Source organism: Sminthopsis crassicaudata, chromosome 1 (assembly GCF_048593235.1).
Source record: "Sminthopsis crassicaudata isolate SCR6 chromosome 1, ASM4859323v1, whole genome shotgun sequence".
Taxonomy (NCBI): domain Eukaryota; kingdom Metazoa; phylum Chordata; class Mammalia; order Dasyuromorphia; family Dasyuridae; genus Sminthopsis; species Sminthopsis crassicaudata.
In genome coordinates this window covers 74,441,223-74,455,063 of record NC_133617.1, presented here as the reverse complement: position 1 = coordinate 74,455,063, position 13,841 = coordinate 74,441,223, and the positions used below count along the sequence as shown (strand labels likewise).

The following is a 13,841-nucleotide window of genomic DNA, read 5'->3' as shown; positions in this document are numbered from 1 at the left end:
GAAAAAGGATGCTTGGAGCTGAAGGATTACCGCTGTTGCCCAAGTCAGAAGCCCAGGCTGGAATGGGCACCAGTGGGCACACAGATGTGGCCTCTTGATCAAAATATCCCAAGTTGAACATGATTACTCTAGGGCCCCTACCCTGCTTTTAGAATTTCTTCTATCAGTCAATTAAACCTGCTTCTCATATTCAAAGGATACAGTTACTCAGCGCATTGTGGTCATATAGTTAACTACATGTTGCAAAAATGAAAAGCATTAAATGCTTCTTTATGGGATCTTCTATCCCTCATTCTGCTCCCACACTCACAAGAATAAGACTAAAAACTGGGGTTGTGTGTCCAGGATCATAGGAGAGTAAGGAAAACACAGTGGGAACACAAAACCCTATTCAGTGGTTGATAGGATTTTCAATAATTGCCAGGCTCAGTACTCTAGTCTTAATCTTCATGTGCCTCAGACTGAGGGAAGCACTGGTCATGGTTCCAGGAAAGATCCTCTTTCCCTGGCTCTATTACCAGAAGAGTCTGGGCCTAAAGCTCCATGTCCACAGTTTCAATTCTAATATGTCAATTTGAGGATGAGGTCAGACTGATAGTCCTGCCTAGTGAGGCAACTTCAGAATGTATATACCAAATCCAAGGGCACAACAGAGATTAAATTCTTTTATTTAGGGAAAGTAGGATTAACAAAAGTACCTTTAAACATTAATGAGTAGCTGAAATGGAACAGGGAGTTTTATATTTAAATCTCTGCTCAAAAGAATGGAAGGAAGGAGGAGAAGAGACAATGGGAAGAGAAAACAAACTTCTTCAGTCACCTGGATTCATGTCTAGGGATGAGGAGGATATCTATAAATGATCAGGCTTATCTTCTACTTTTTGCTGCCATCCTGTCTACCCAGGGTTGATGGAGACCTTTGCTACCCTGGTGCCATGCTCAACACTATCTCCCCACCTCTGCCAGAATAAGTGTCTGCTTTTCTTTCTCCTTCCTAAAACTCATGGAAAGACTGACAAATTCCTGGAAACTTGCCTATGTTAATTCTGAATATTTCTATGAGGAGAAAAAGGAGCAAAACTCCACATCCCAGGATTCTCAGAGAAGATTTAAACTACTTTCCCTAGGATGTCTCCAACACTGCCCTCTTACTCAAAGAGGAATCAGATATATCATCACTTTTTTTGGTTTGTTTGCCAGGACCTAATTAAGAATTGAGAAGAACTACTGAAAGTTGAGAGAGAAACAGAGATTCTATTTTTCTTCCTTCCCATATCATCTAAATTTTATTTTATCGCCTATCAACTTTTACAGCAACCACTATTGGTTTCATTCCTTTGCTGCTTCTTTCCTTTTCCATGTCTTCTTAAAACCATATGCACTTTTGTCTTCTTTGACTAGGCAAGAATTCTTTCCCTCATTTCTTAACAATAACTTAATCACTGAGTGAGTATTGCTCCAGCCAAAGTGTGACCTGTTAAATATCTTAACTTTAAATAGACAAAATCTCCCAATGCATGGAGGGTCATCTCCAGTTGCCCTGATCTGTATCTTGCCACCAGACCCAGATGGCTCTGGAGGAGAAAGTGATACTGGTGACTTTGCACAACCCTCTCTCATTTAAATCTAATTTACTTGCATGTCATAGCATCACCTTCCCAATGTCATGGTCCTCTTGGAGAATGAAGGACAAACAGCAATAACAATTAGCCCATATGAAGCCTTTTTTTTTTTCTACTTCTAAAACTTCAGATGGGAAATGATTATTGCTCTCTTGTATTAATAACCAATTGCTATTGGGTAATGCAGAATGTTTTTTCTTCTTCCTATTTCCTCATACTCAACTAGATCAACTCAGGTCCTGAAATCAAGAGCTAATAATGATATTGGATTTGATATTCTCCTCAATCTTTTTCAGACCCCACCCAGCTATGGAAGCCTATAGTGTTGTACTCAGTTTTAGGGGGTTGGGAGTGATGTTGGATTAAGAGTGACATAAGCATAGACACCACTTATTACAATAAGACCGCCTCTCATTATAATATTTGTTGTTTTCATTAATTGTTAATCAATAATAGTGCATTGCCATATATCAGGAACACCCACTCCTCCAAGAGCATGTAAAAATCTGTAAAAATGATCAATTTTTAATTTATAAGAGAACCAAATGACAGTACTTTTATTATCCACTATAATTAATTAATTAGTTAATTAATAATGTGATTAATTACCCCAAAATTTTGTCTCTCAAACTTTTAATACATCTTGTGAAAATGGGAAGACAGATTTGTTCTATTTTCTGTTGATACAAGATATTGAATCATGCCTCCTGGTAGCATAGAGTCACTTTTTATTATCAGCATCCTGGCAGTGACTTATTCAACAGAAGTGAGTGTTTATATTTGTTAATTATAGACAATATACAGTTGCCAACATAATGGAGACCTGGAGGCCAGAATTGGGGAAGGGTAAGTGGATAATATGGAAGGGAAGTCCTCATGAAATACTCACTGGGCATCAGCTAACTATCCTCATTCTTTCCTCACTTCAATCTCTGTAAAGCCCTGACCACAAGTATATCTGTTTCCCTTTCAAAGGCAGGTGGGACTCATCCTAGGTTACCATAGCAGCATTTGGATTTCCCTTCTCCTGTGGATTTCACTATCACCCAGATAGTGAGCCAGATATCTCATGAGGAATTTGGTGGTAAAGAGAGGGGAGGGTTCCTAAGGATGGAACATGTGAATAATTTGGTGTATCAGTTAATCCAGGTGTGATACAGAAAGACAACTGTAACCTGTGATTGGAGGTGGAAGAATAGACATGTGGTTCTAGCCATGCTATAGAAGGGAAAGGAAATTAGTTTATGTTGGAGCACTCTCTGAGAGGTAATAAGCCTTGGTCTACTCTGCACGGATTATTCTCAAGGAGGATTGGATGACTGACTTGCTTGGATCTTCATGTTGCTATTCCCCACCCTTTTAGAAATTTTAAGAATAGATATTTTTCCTTCTTTCTTATGATACTGATGTTTCCCACAAATTTCACCAATATGAGAGCAGAAACCTTGTGCTGTTTGCGCTACAGGTAATTTTAACCTACAGTCAGTTTATCTCCACAAGGGAGGAATTCAGGTAACTGGAGCTTGTCCCTTGATTGGCTGATGTACTTAAAATGGCCAGACTGCCCTGAAGTTTAGGGTCATCTAGGGCTTCATTCCGATTCACTCATGTTCCACTTAGGAGGGAATGAGTGAATGGCACAAGCGTGAGGCAACAAAAAATGAAATAAAGAAAAAAAAAAGATGACCCAAGGAAGAAAGTAATTCAGGAGGCTCAGGACATGACCTGAAGTCATCTGTGGAAGAAGGTATGGACTATGACAAAAAAATAAGATCACAGTCCCTTTTTGTTCTCCATCTCTACTCTTTACCTTTTTTTTTTTTTAAGCTTTCTGTCCTACTGATTTCCTTCTCTTCTTTCTGCTCACTCTTTCCTTCCTTCTTTCTGTCTAAAGCTAGAATTAACATCTAACAACCTGGACAAAGATCCTTTTTCCTACATAGTTCCTGGGGTGGGAGGGGTGTTGCTTTCCCCTTTCTGTCCTTTTTTTCTTCTAGTACCAGTTAGTCCACAATCTCACCATACCTTCAGCCCCCAAGTGCTTCATGGTAGACATGCTCCCTTTCTAGGGAAGTTTTCCAAAAGGAAAGAGAAGACTGCACTTCTCTTCCCCTATCTTAAGGAAACTGCTAAGATCAGGACTCATGCTTCTGTTTTCAATTTGTATCATCAATGCATAAGAACATTTATTATACCCTAGACTTGACTTCTAAGCAAATGATTAATATGATTGATTTTTGTTGTGTAATAGAGGTGTTGGCATCTAAACTGTGCTTTCTGTAGCTTCACTGAAGATAGTGTCAGGACTTCTCTGATAGCAGAGAGGATGATGGGAATTATATATATTTTGTCTTGTTCCCACTTGATTCCTATGTCTTCCATTTGATAATTAAGCTTTGAAATTTTTCATTCTTATTAGTTAGAATATTATGAGAATTCAAAAAAGTAGAATAAAATTTTAATGTATAACTTAAGAAATTTTAAAATAATTGTTCCTAATCAGTTGTTACTATTACTGTTCTTGAATCACAGAATCCCAGATTTAGAAGAGACCTCAGTGAGATTAGGCTTATTCCATCTGACCCTATGGTATAGTATTAGGAAAAAGGAAGTGAATGCTACAAAGAGGAAAATTTCAGCTTGTTGCAAGAGCAAACTTCCTAACAATTCAAACTTTTCATTAGTGGAATGAGCTGCCTAACAGAATAGTGGAGTTATCATTGCAAGAGATCATTAAATAAAAGTCTATTGTGTATATAGTAGTAAGAATGTTTTTTTTTTTTTCTGCATAGATCCACTAGGTGGTTTCTGAAAGTCCTGCTCACTCTAATATTGTTTAATTCTGTGATGTGGTACAATCTGTCCTTGAAAAAGAAACGCAAATTCTAATGTGCCTGAGAAACAGCCATCCAGCCTCTGCTTGATGGCTTCAATGACTTCAATCAGTCTTTGAGGCAGCTCATCCCACTTCTGGGACACCTCTAATTGGTAGGGAGCTTTTCTTCACACCAGCCCTAAATACAATTCTAAATAATGTCCACTTATTGAATCCACAAAACAAAGAGAGTAATCTATTTTCAACATGATAGACCTTCAAGTACTTAGTTGAACACTGCTATCATATTCTGGAATCCAGCTCTACAACTTTATCCACTGTACCACCTAGTGGCCCTGATGTGCAAAGTCAACTTAAGAATCATAGTTTCCCCAAAAGATGTAAAACAAATCAAAAACCTGAATTCCATAAAAACAGAAAAATAATCCTGCCTAGATTTTTTTTCAATAAATACAGCAACAAATAGGATTTATAACCACTTGAAAAAAGGGGAAATATATTTTAATGTTTAAGGCATATAATAAAATCATACCATTATTTTTAAAAATTATCTTTTGATTTTACATCACCTTAGTTTCCTACTTTTGCCTAGTAAGACATTCTCTGCAACAAATAATAGAAAGAAAGAAAACAATACAACAAAACTAACCAGAAAATTAACCGTTTTCTAATAAATGTAACACCTTGCATTTTGAGAAATACATTATCATATCTATTCTTTTACATCAATTTACAATAAAAAAAATTAAACAAGCCTTGTTTATTGGTGTTGTTTTCCTTTTATATTACTGTATTTCATTGTATGTGTAGTTTTTTTCAGTTCACCTTAATTCACTTTGAATCAATCTATATGTCTTCTTATGCTTCTCTGTATTCTTCCTATATACTATTTTTTTAAAAACACGGTAAATATTCCATTATATTCATGTGTAACAAAAAATTTTTTGCCAGATCAATTGGCATCTGCTTTATTTCCAGTCCCTTTCCCTCATACAGGGTGCCGCTATAAATATTTTTGGTGTGTATTCTATTCCTGTCTGCTTTCTTTATGATTTTTCCCCTTGGAATGAAATCTTTGTCAAAGCTATAGACCATTTTAGTTATTTTTCTTAACATTATTTTCCAAGTTGTTTTCCCAGAATATTTTAGACCATTTTGCAGATCCACCCCCAGTGCTTTCAGTGTGACTATCTTTTCACAATTGCTGCAATATTGAATACTTCTAACTTTTGTCATCTTTGCCAATTTACTAGGGGGGTTTTTTAATCTGGTGCAAAATTTTCGTGCTGTTTTGTAACTTACCATTCTTTTGGTCATATTTCATTGACCAATTATCTATTAGGGAATGGCTCTTAGCTTCTCATACTTCTATACATATTGGCTACCATACCCTTAGAAAAGATATATATATATATATATATATATGGCAGACTCTTCCCTGTGGCTATTTTCTTTTTTAATTCTTGTGATGTTCATCTTATTCACACAACACAATTTCAAATACATATAACAAAAATTATTTATCTTTTCTTTGATGATCAGTATAATCCTCTCTGACCAACTGATTTTGGTCTGTCTGTCTGTCTGTCTCTCTCTCTGTCTCTCTCTTCTCTCTCTGTCTCTCTCTCTCTGTCTCTCTTTCTCTCTGTCTCTCTCTGTCTCTGTCTCTGTCTCTCTCTCTCTCTCTCTCTCTCTCTCTCTCTCTCTGTCTCTCTCTCTCTCTGTCTCTCTCTCTCTCTCTGTCTCTCTCTCTCCCTCTCTCTCTTATAACTGTGACAGATATCTGATAAGCATTTTTAATGACATGTTATATCGTTTTTGAGTCATATCTGTCAAACTTATTAGAATGTTTGATGTGATTTTCCTAAGCTACATTTGTGTTATCAAATTGCTTTCCAGGTCATTCTGACTCCAGGTCCAGCATTATATCTATTCATTACAATATCTTGCCCTGTCTCATAGCTAGTATTTATATAGTACTTTAAGATCTGTAAAATCCTTGATTATGCCATCATTTGATGAGGCCGAATAAAAGTATAGTTTGCATTATGTCAGTTTGAAAGTGATTATCTGTCATACCTTACCTTCCTAATACCCAGCTCAATCATCCCTGCTTCTAAGAAACCTTTCCTGATTCCACAGGTTAGAAGAAATTCTTTTCTCCACAGTATCTCATTTCATTCCTTGACTTCCCCTGTCCACTTATATTGTAACCATAATTCTCTGTCTCTTTCTCTGTTTCTCTTTGTCTGTCTGTCTCTGTCTAGGGTTCTGTCTCTGTTTCTGTTTCTCTCTTTGTCTATGTTTCTCTGTGTATCTCTATCTCTCCCCCTCTACTATTTTTCTTATTGCTGAAAACAAAGCCGTTCCTATAGAAAGTACCTGATACATGTTTGTTGTCTTGAAATTGAATGTTTTGGATAAGTAGCTCACCTTTTCAATGAGTGAGTGTCTTCCCCTTCTCCCCCCACTCTCCTGTGATCCTGTGATCCAGTTTCTATGCTATTTATTCCTTCTGATCCAGTTATCTATAGCCTGTCACAAACCAGAGGTCACTTTATCATTGAGCATACACGGGATGGAGAGAGCCACAATGAATAGACAGAAGAATAACCCATGGCATCAGAGACCACCAGTTTAAGGTTTCTTCAGAGACTGTCCCTAATACTGCCTTGTACAACCACTGTACTTTATCTTGATCCTTACTTTTCCCTTCACAATAGCTTGTGACTCTATATCACCTTTTTTAAACAACAGAATTGTTTACAATCCAGAATCCATTTGAAGATATCTTTTACATTTTCTATGCCCAGATAATTTTTAGAGCACCACCTATTTGATGATAATAACCAAGACTTGTCATCTGACCCACCCCTACCCATGACTACTACCTTTTCACAATCATTGCCTTGACTCTTGTGTATTATTTGAACTTTCACTTTTAGATTGAACACAGAATATAGCCACAGTCTACGAGATCTCCTCTGGATGCCAAGGTGGAGGCATTGTCACAAACACCATGTATGACCTTCTGTAAGTCTCCTCCGTCTTTTGGCTTTTTTTTTTTCTTTCTATGATAAAATGTGTGGACCGGGTGAATACTATGATTTCTCTCTCCCTTACCTGCCTTTTCCCCAATATTTTATTCAAGGAAATGGACTAGAAAGTCTGATGACTTGAGAGAGGACTCCCTGGGAGGTCCCATGGAGTCTGCTAGGGGAGGAGAGTGTGGTGTGTGTGAATTTGGTGCAGAGGCGGGGAATATCCTTGAGTGGAGAACAGATAAAGTAGTGAATAGAAAGTTGGAAATTCAGGGAAACATGAGCTTATATCCTGCTGGTGACTCTAACTGTGAGTATGAGAAAAAAACCCTTAAAATCTTTAATAATCAGTTACCTCAGTTTTTACGATTGAGATAATAAGGTACCTTCAAGTCAGAATTATTTAAGATTTACTTGGGGTTAGCATAGCCAGGATGGTGGAGAATAGACAGGTCTTTGACCTCTTCCTGTTTTCCCTCAGATCAATACCAGATCAAGCCTCTGAACTGGTTTTGAAGTGACAGAACCCACAAATAATTGAAGTGTAACAAATTTCCAGCAGAAGATATTTTAGAAGAACTTCATTAAAGGTCTGTTTTCAAAAAAGATTTACTTGAAATGATGTCTATAAAAATATTTTTTCAATTTTTTGAATTGTTTGTACAAAAAGTTTTATTATTATTTGAAAAAGAATGACTATTAAATTCTTTTCTTTGTGAGACCCAAGACCACACAATATCAGATAACTTCCAAATAGATTCAAAATACAAACTCTGGTCATGACTCTAATAGAAACCCTGATATTCTTCAGACCTCTGAATGAACAGAAGAACTTTTGACCAAAACTGGGTTGAGGAAATTTGAAGGTAATTCAGAAATAGGGGATTAAGGAGACTCAGGAGATAAGGCACTGATTTTTTTTTTTTTTTAATAGTAGCTTTTTGTTTTCAAAATACATGTAAAGATAGTTTTCAACATTCATTCTTGCAAAACTTTGTGTTCCAATTTTTTTCTCTCCCTTCCCTATACTGTCTCCCCTTAACAACAAATAATCCAATATATGTTAAGCATGAGGACACTGCATTAAGGGAAGAAGGGGGGTGCAGCCCAATCCCTGAAAATTTGTTCAGAACAGAGAAGGGAGGATAATGAGACTTTGGCAGGAGCCCTAGAGGAGAAGGAATTAACTAGGACTAGAGAATAATCAGTCTAGCAGCAAATTAGCAATTGCCTGTCCAGAAAGTGTGAAACTTGAATTCCTTTTGACAAATGGAGCTTACTCAGGAACTGGAAGCAGGTTTCTAGCATTGCTCCTTTCTAGGGTTCCATATCCCAATTCCCGAGGTGGGGTACTTTTCACCTTTGAGCTCAGGTGTGTCCTCTGGTTTCTAACTCCACCCATGATCAAAGATCACAAGATTGAGAGGCAGGTGCCTCTAAGAGGCTAGCTTGAAGGGGGAAGGAAAAGTTCAGTGCCCAGGTACAGGATCTAATGTGTTAGTTATATGTGTTTATAGGAGGGGGGTTGTTTCCACAGCCTCTAGACAGGGCATATTCTTCCAAGAAGGAAACAACCCCCCTCCTATAAACACATGTAGAAGAGTTTTCCACTTGAGGACCTTCTCCTAGAAAGGAAGAAAGTATATTATTTGGAGGAATCTGAAATTTATTGTACAGCCTTAAGAAGAAAGATTGCTTCTCTACCAGATGAAACCTTGACCATCACCATATAATAGAGAGGCTAGTTTATCTGCCTCTTTCTTAATGCCTTTCTGTGTCTCCATTAAAAATTAGTCTAGATCATTACTAGCTGCAGCTTGACCCAGAATTGTAATTGATATACTTATATATTTATTGATTATTGATTAATTTATTATCATTATAATTTATTGACTAGCCCCTCCTTTAAAAATCATTGATTTTTTTCTACTCTCCTCCCTGTTAAAGACTGAACCTCCATATCCCTGTTGCAGACATTGGTTCTCAATGCATTTAATAGCATTCCATGTCCCAACACCTCCCTGTGTTCCTATTACATATCCCCTTTCTCCCCTTATTCTGTTTCCTCCAAATATAATGGAGATCATCAGACCATGATTTCTCTCCTTTTTCATTTTCCTTCAGTAATCCCAAATTGATATGGCAGGTGATGGTTTATAAGAGAATGAGGTGTAAGGGACTCAGAAGAAGAGGGCAATGTAAACTTCACCCAGAAGTCTATATGGAGAAAAGAAGAGAGTATAACTAGTAGAGGGGTGATTGCTTAAAAGAGAATAGAGGGGTTAAGAAATTGGGTGTCTTAAAGTGGATGTGGACCAGGGTTGGGATTGCAAGGCAAAAAAAAAAAAAAAGAAGAAGAAGAAGTGATAATAAATTATGATCAAATAAAGGAATTTTAAAATCTGTGAACACCAAATTTGTATATCTGCAAATAAACCAGATCAAGGGCATGATCATTTTTGTGGGTGGCTTAAATTGGTTAAAGGAGTATCTTGTCATGGGGAATGAATAAATTGAGAAACTAGGTATGTAGTGCATCTGATGAACTAACAATTCATATATTGGAGTCCCCTACTATGAAAGTAGAAATTGAGGAGAGACCATGAGCTAAAGAGAGAACTCAGAAAGTAAAGAAGGGGAGTATACTAGAGGTCTATAATCAACAGCTCCTTTAAATGAGTGGGTTGTAGATATGGATTGAGTGAACCTTAAAGGAGGACTAAGAGTAGTAGAGAGAAAATCTGGAGTTGGCAACGATTATTACAAAAATCCCATCTTGACAAGTGAGTTGAAGGAAAAATGAAAATTCAGCCAGGATTGTTGTTAAGAGTAGCCAGGGATTTCTGTTATCAAGAGAGAGGCAGGTCTCAGTGAGAGTCAAGTGATAGAAGGAGTGGGAAAGGAAAGATTTAAAGATGAAAGCAAGATTGATATCTTTGGACAGGCATATCAGAGAACATAATAGCAAGAGTGGATAACTATAGAATAGGACATTGGATGGGGTTGAGGGGAATGGGAATAAGGGATCAGAAAGGGGGAGTAGAGAATGGGGTTTGCATGATGACCAAGGATTTAGAGTCACTGACATGGGGAAGGATTATGGCCTGAGAGAGTTTGTTATTATTGAGGAAAGAGTTTAGATAGATTTTCATTTTCTACTGGAAGTAAGGAGTAAGGAAACAGGAATTTATTAAGTACTTACTCTGTGTCAGACACTTTACTAAGTACTTTTCAGATCTCTAATTTTGTCCAGTAACTCTAGAAAATAAATGCTATTATTATTACCATTTTACAATTGAGGGAACTGAGGCAGACAAATATTAAATGATTTGTCCAGGTTCATATAGCTAATGTGTCAAGTTAGATAAGAATTCAGAAAAACCTGTGTCTTCTAATAAGACTTCAGATGTTGTGCTCTTTCTACTATACAACTTAGGAATCCCATTCAACACAAGCTATTAGAGTCCTTTGAGTGGAGTCCTCTAACAGAGGTTAGAAAAAGGGTGCTTGAAACTGAAGGAATTATGTTGTTCCCCTTCCCTAAAGTAAGAGAACAAGCTGGAAATGTGGTAGAATGGCTACCAATAGAAAAACAAGTTTGACCTCTTGATCAAATATCATGATAATTCTAGAGCCATTATTCTGTTCTTTGAATCTCTTTTGTCAGTCAATTAAATTTGCTTCCCATATTCAAAGGACACTCAGCATATTCTGGTTATATAGTTAACTACAGCTATAAAAATGAGGAGAAAAGAAGAAAGTGCTTCTCCATGGAGTCTTTACCCCCTTCTCCCATCTAATCCCACACTCCCAGGTACTGAATGAGATTAAAGGCCAGTTTTATTCATGATCTTAGGGAATGTATTGGAAGCACCATGGGAGAGAGCTACCTTCTCTTTCATTTCAGCAACTAATGGGATTTTTTATAGTTGCCAGGTCCAGCCACTCTATTCTTGATCTCCATATACCTCAAGTTGAAGGGGATGCTGGTCACAGTCCCAGCTCTTCCTTCCCTGACTCCAACACCAGAAGAAAGAGGTTTGGCCTAAAACTCCAGCCCCACAGTTCCAATCCTAAAGTGTTAATCTGATGACTAGGGCAATTTAAAACTCCTCATCTATGGGATAGTTGCAACTCAAGAGCACAATGGAGATTGATATCTTTTATATAGAGAAACCAGGTTCAAAAAAATTTAACTTTAACCATTAAAGAACATTAAACATTAAAGAACCATTAAATAGAAGAGCAAACTTTAGATTTAAAGGGAAGAGGAGAATGGAAAGTGGGAGAAGAACAAAGGCATTTCTACAGTCACCTGGCTTCATAGCTGGGGATAAGGAGGACATCCATGAATGATCAGGTTTTTCTTCTAGTTTTGGTGCTGCCATCCTATCTACCCAAGATTGATGCAGACTTTGGTTGCCCTGGTGCCATGCTCAACACCATCTCCCCACCTCAGTCAGAATCAGTATCTGCCTTTCTATCTCCTTTCTGAAACTCATGGAAAGACTGAAAGATTCATGAAAATTTGCCTCATTACCATCTATTAGTTCTGAATGTTTCCCTGGGCAAAAAAAAAATCCCAGAATTTTTAGGGAAGATTTAAACTATTTCATCTAAGAAATTTGCACTACTAAACTCTTACTTAGAGAGAGATCAGATATATCATTATTTTTTGTTTTCAAGGGCCTAATTAAGAATTGAGGGAGGTTCTATTCTTTTTCCTTCCCACAATCTTAACAATTCCTAATAACTACTCTTAGTTTTCTTTGCATCTTCTTTCTCTCCATGAATTCACTTGACTCAAGTGGAGCAACTTTTTTGATGCTTCTAAGACTTCAGACAATTGGAGAAGATGATCTCTAGAGTCGATATGATCTAGAAGGCTTACAAATATGTGTGCGATTCTGTTATTTTATGAAACCAGTGAGAGAAATGATTATGGCTCTCATACAATCAACTTTCCTTTCCTATTTTCTCATTCTCTATTAGATTAAATCAGCTCCTAAAGAATAGATCTGATAATGAGATTGAATTTAATCGGGGTGGAGTATAGATGATTTGTCTTGATGGTCCATACTAGGGAAAGTTTAGGAGGAAGAATGATATGATTAAAATCATCCCTCATAATAGGTTTGCTTCTCATTATCATATTCTTTTTTCTTATTAGTTGAAGGCCAATCAAAGTTGATTGCCATCTATCTAGAACATTCCCTCTGCCGGTGGTGTATAAGTGCCAATGGACTGCCATGATACATTTTTGGTTTACAAGAAACAATCAAATGCCTATTTGTTTATTAATTTTTCTTAGCCATACTTAATAATTTAATTAATTACCCAAGAATTATATTTCTTAAACTTTTAATACATAACATGAGAATGGGGATTTCTGGTGAGACAAGGTTTGTCTTCTGGTAGCATGGGGTCACTCATGATTATGTCCACCTCCCCTTAGAGGAGAAAATAGGTATGGTTCCACTCTGAGAGAGTATAAAACAACATGTTGCACCACAGTTCCAATGGTAAGTAATTAAATCCAAGGGGATAGACCAGGGTAGGAAAGGAATTTATAGCTCTGGTGTGGTCAAGAAAATTATTCCTAAGTAGATCTGGGAGAACGTACCATAAAGGGTATGTTCCAGGTTATATTCTGGTTCTGTACTTGAGAACTCCTGTCTATATAAACGTGAACTTTTTCAGATTTCTTTCTCGTTGTTGTATTAGGTTTCAGGGCCATTTTTTAAGGTTTCAACAGAAGGAGAAAAATAAAGTGGGAAGTCTGGGAAGGAGAGAGAGAAAAAGGGGAAATCAAGGAAGAAATAAGAAAGTAGCAAGAGATGAGTGTCAAAAAAGTATCATTCTGCCCAGGTCCTAGTGAACCAGCACACACATACACACACACACACACACACACACACACACACACACACACACACACAAAGAGAGAAAATTAAAGAGAGACAAAGAACCAGAGAGAGACAGAAAAATAGAGAGACAGAGATAGATTGATCTCTACTTAGTATCTGTCAAAGATCAGAAGTTTCCAAACTAATTTGACTAGCCAATACTTTGGCCTTTCAAATACATTGACAAAGCACATAATTCCAATTGGGATGGAACATGGAATATGTTATGGGAAGCAAGATGAAAGATTGAGAAATTTGGCATCAAAAATGTTACTTTGCTGGTAATAAGTTGTGGGAAGTGGCTGATATTCTGATGTGAGAAACTACTGCATTGACATACATGATTTCAATCATTAATAAATTAATAGGAAAAATATCACTGGTATCAATCCTTTGAACTCCTCTTCTGATGTGCTATAAAATAAGTTAGAGTATT

At 37.0% G+C, this 13,841-nt stretch overlaps 1 protein-coding gene across 2 annotated transcripts in view; it reads left to right on the top strand.

The window, feature by feature from the left end:
• The window catches only part of LOC141539206 (uncharacterized), a 72,425-nt gene that overhangs the window by 55,342 nt on the left and 3,242 nt on the right, over positions 1-13,841 (top strand). For both annotated transcript variants that reach the window (XR_012481224.1, XR_012481223.1), the window contains exons 6-7: positions 7,404-7,491; positions 7,981-8,089. The gene's annotated coding sequence lies outside the window, so the exon portion shown is untranslated. The remainder of the gene's footprint in view (positions 1-7,403; positions 7,492-7,980; positions 8,090-13,841) is intronic.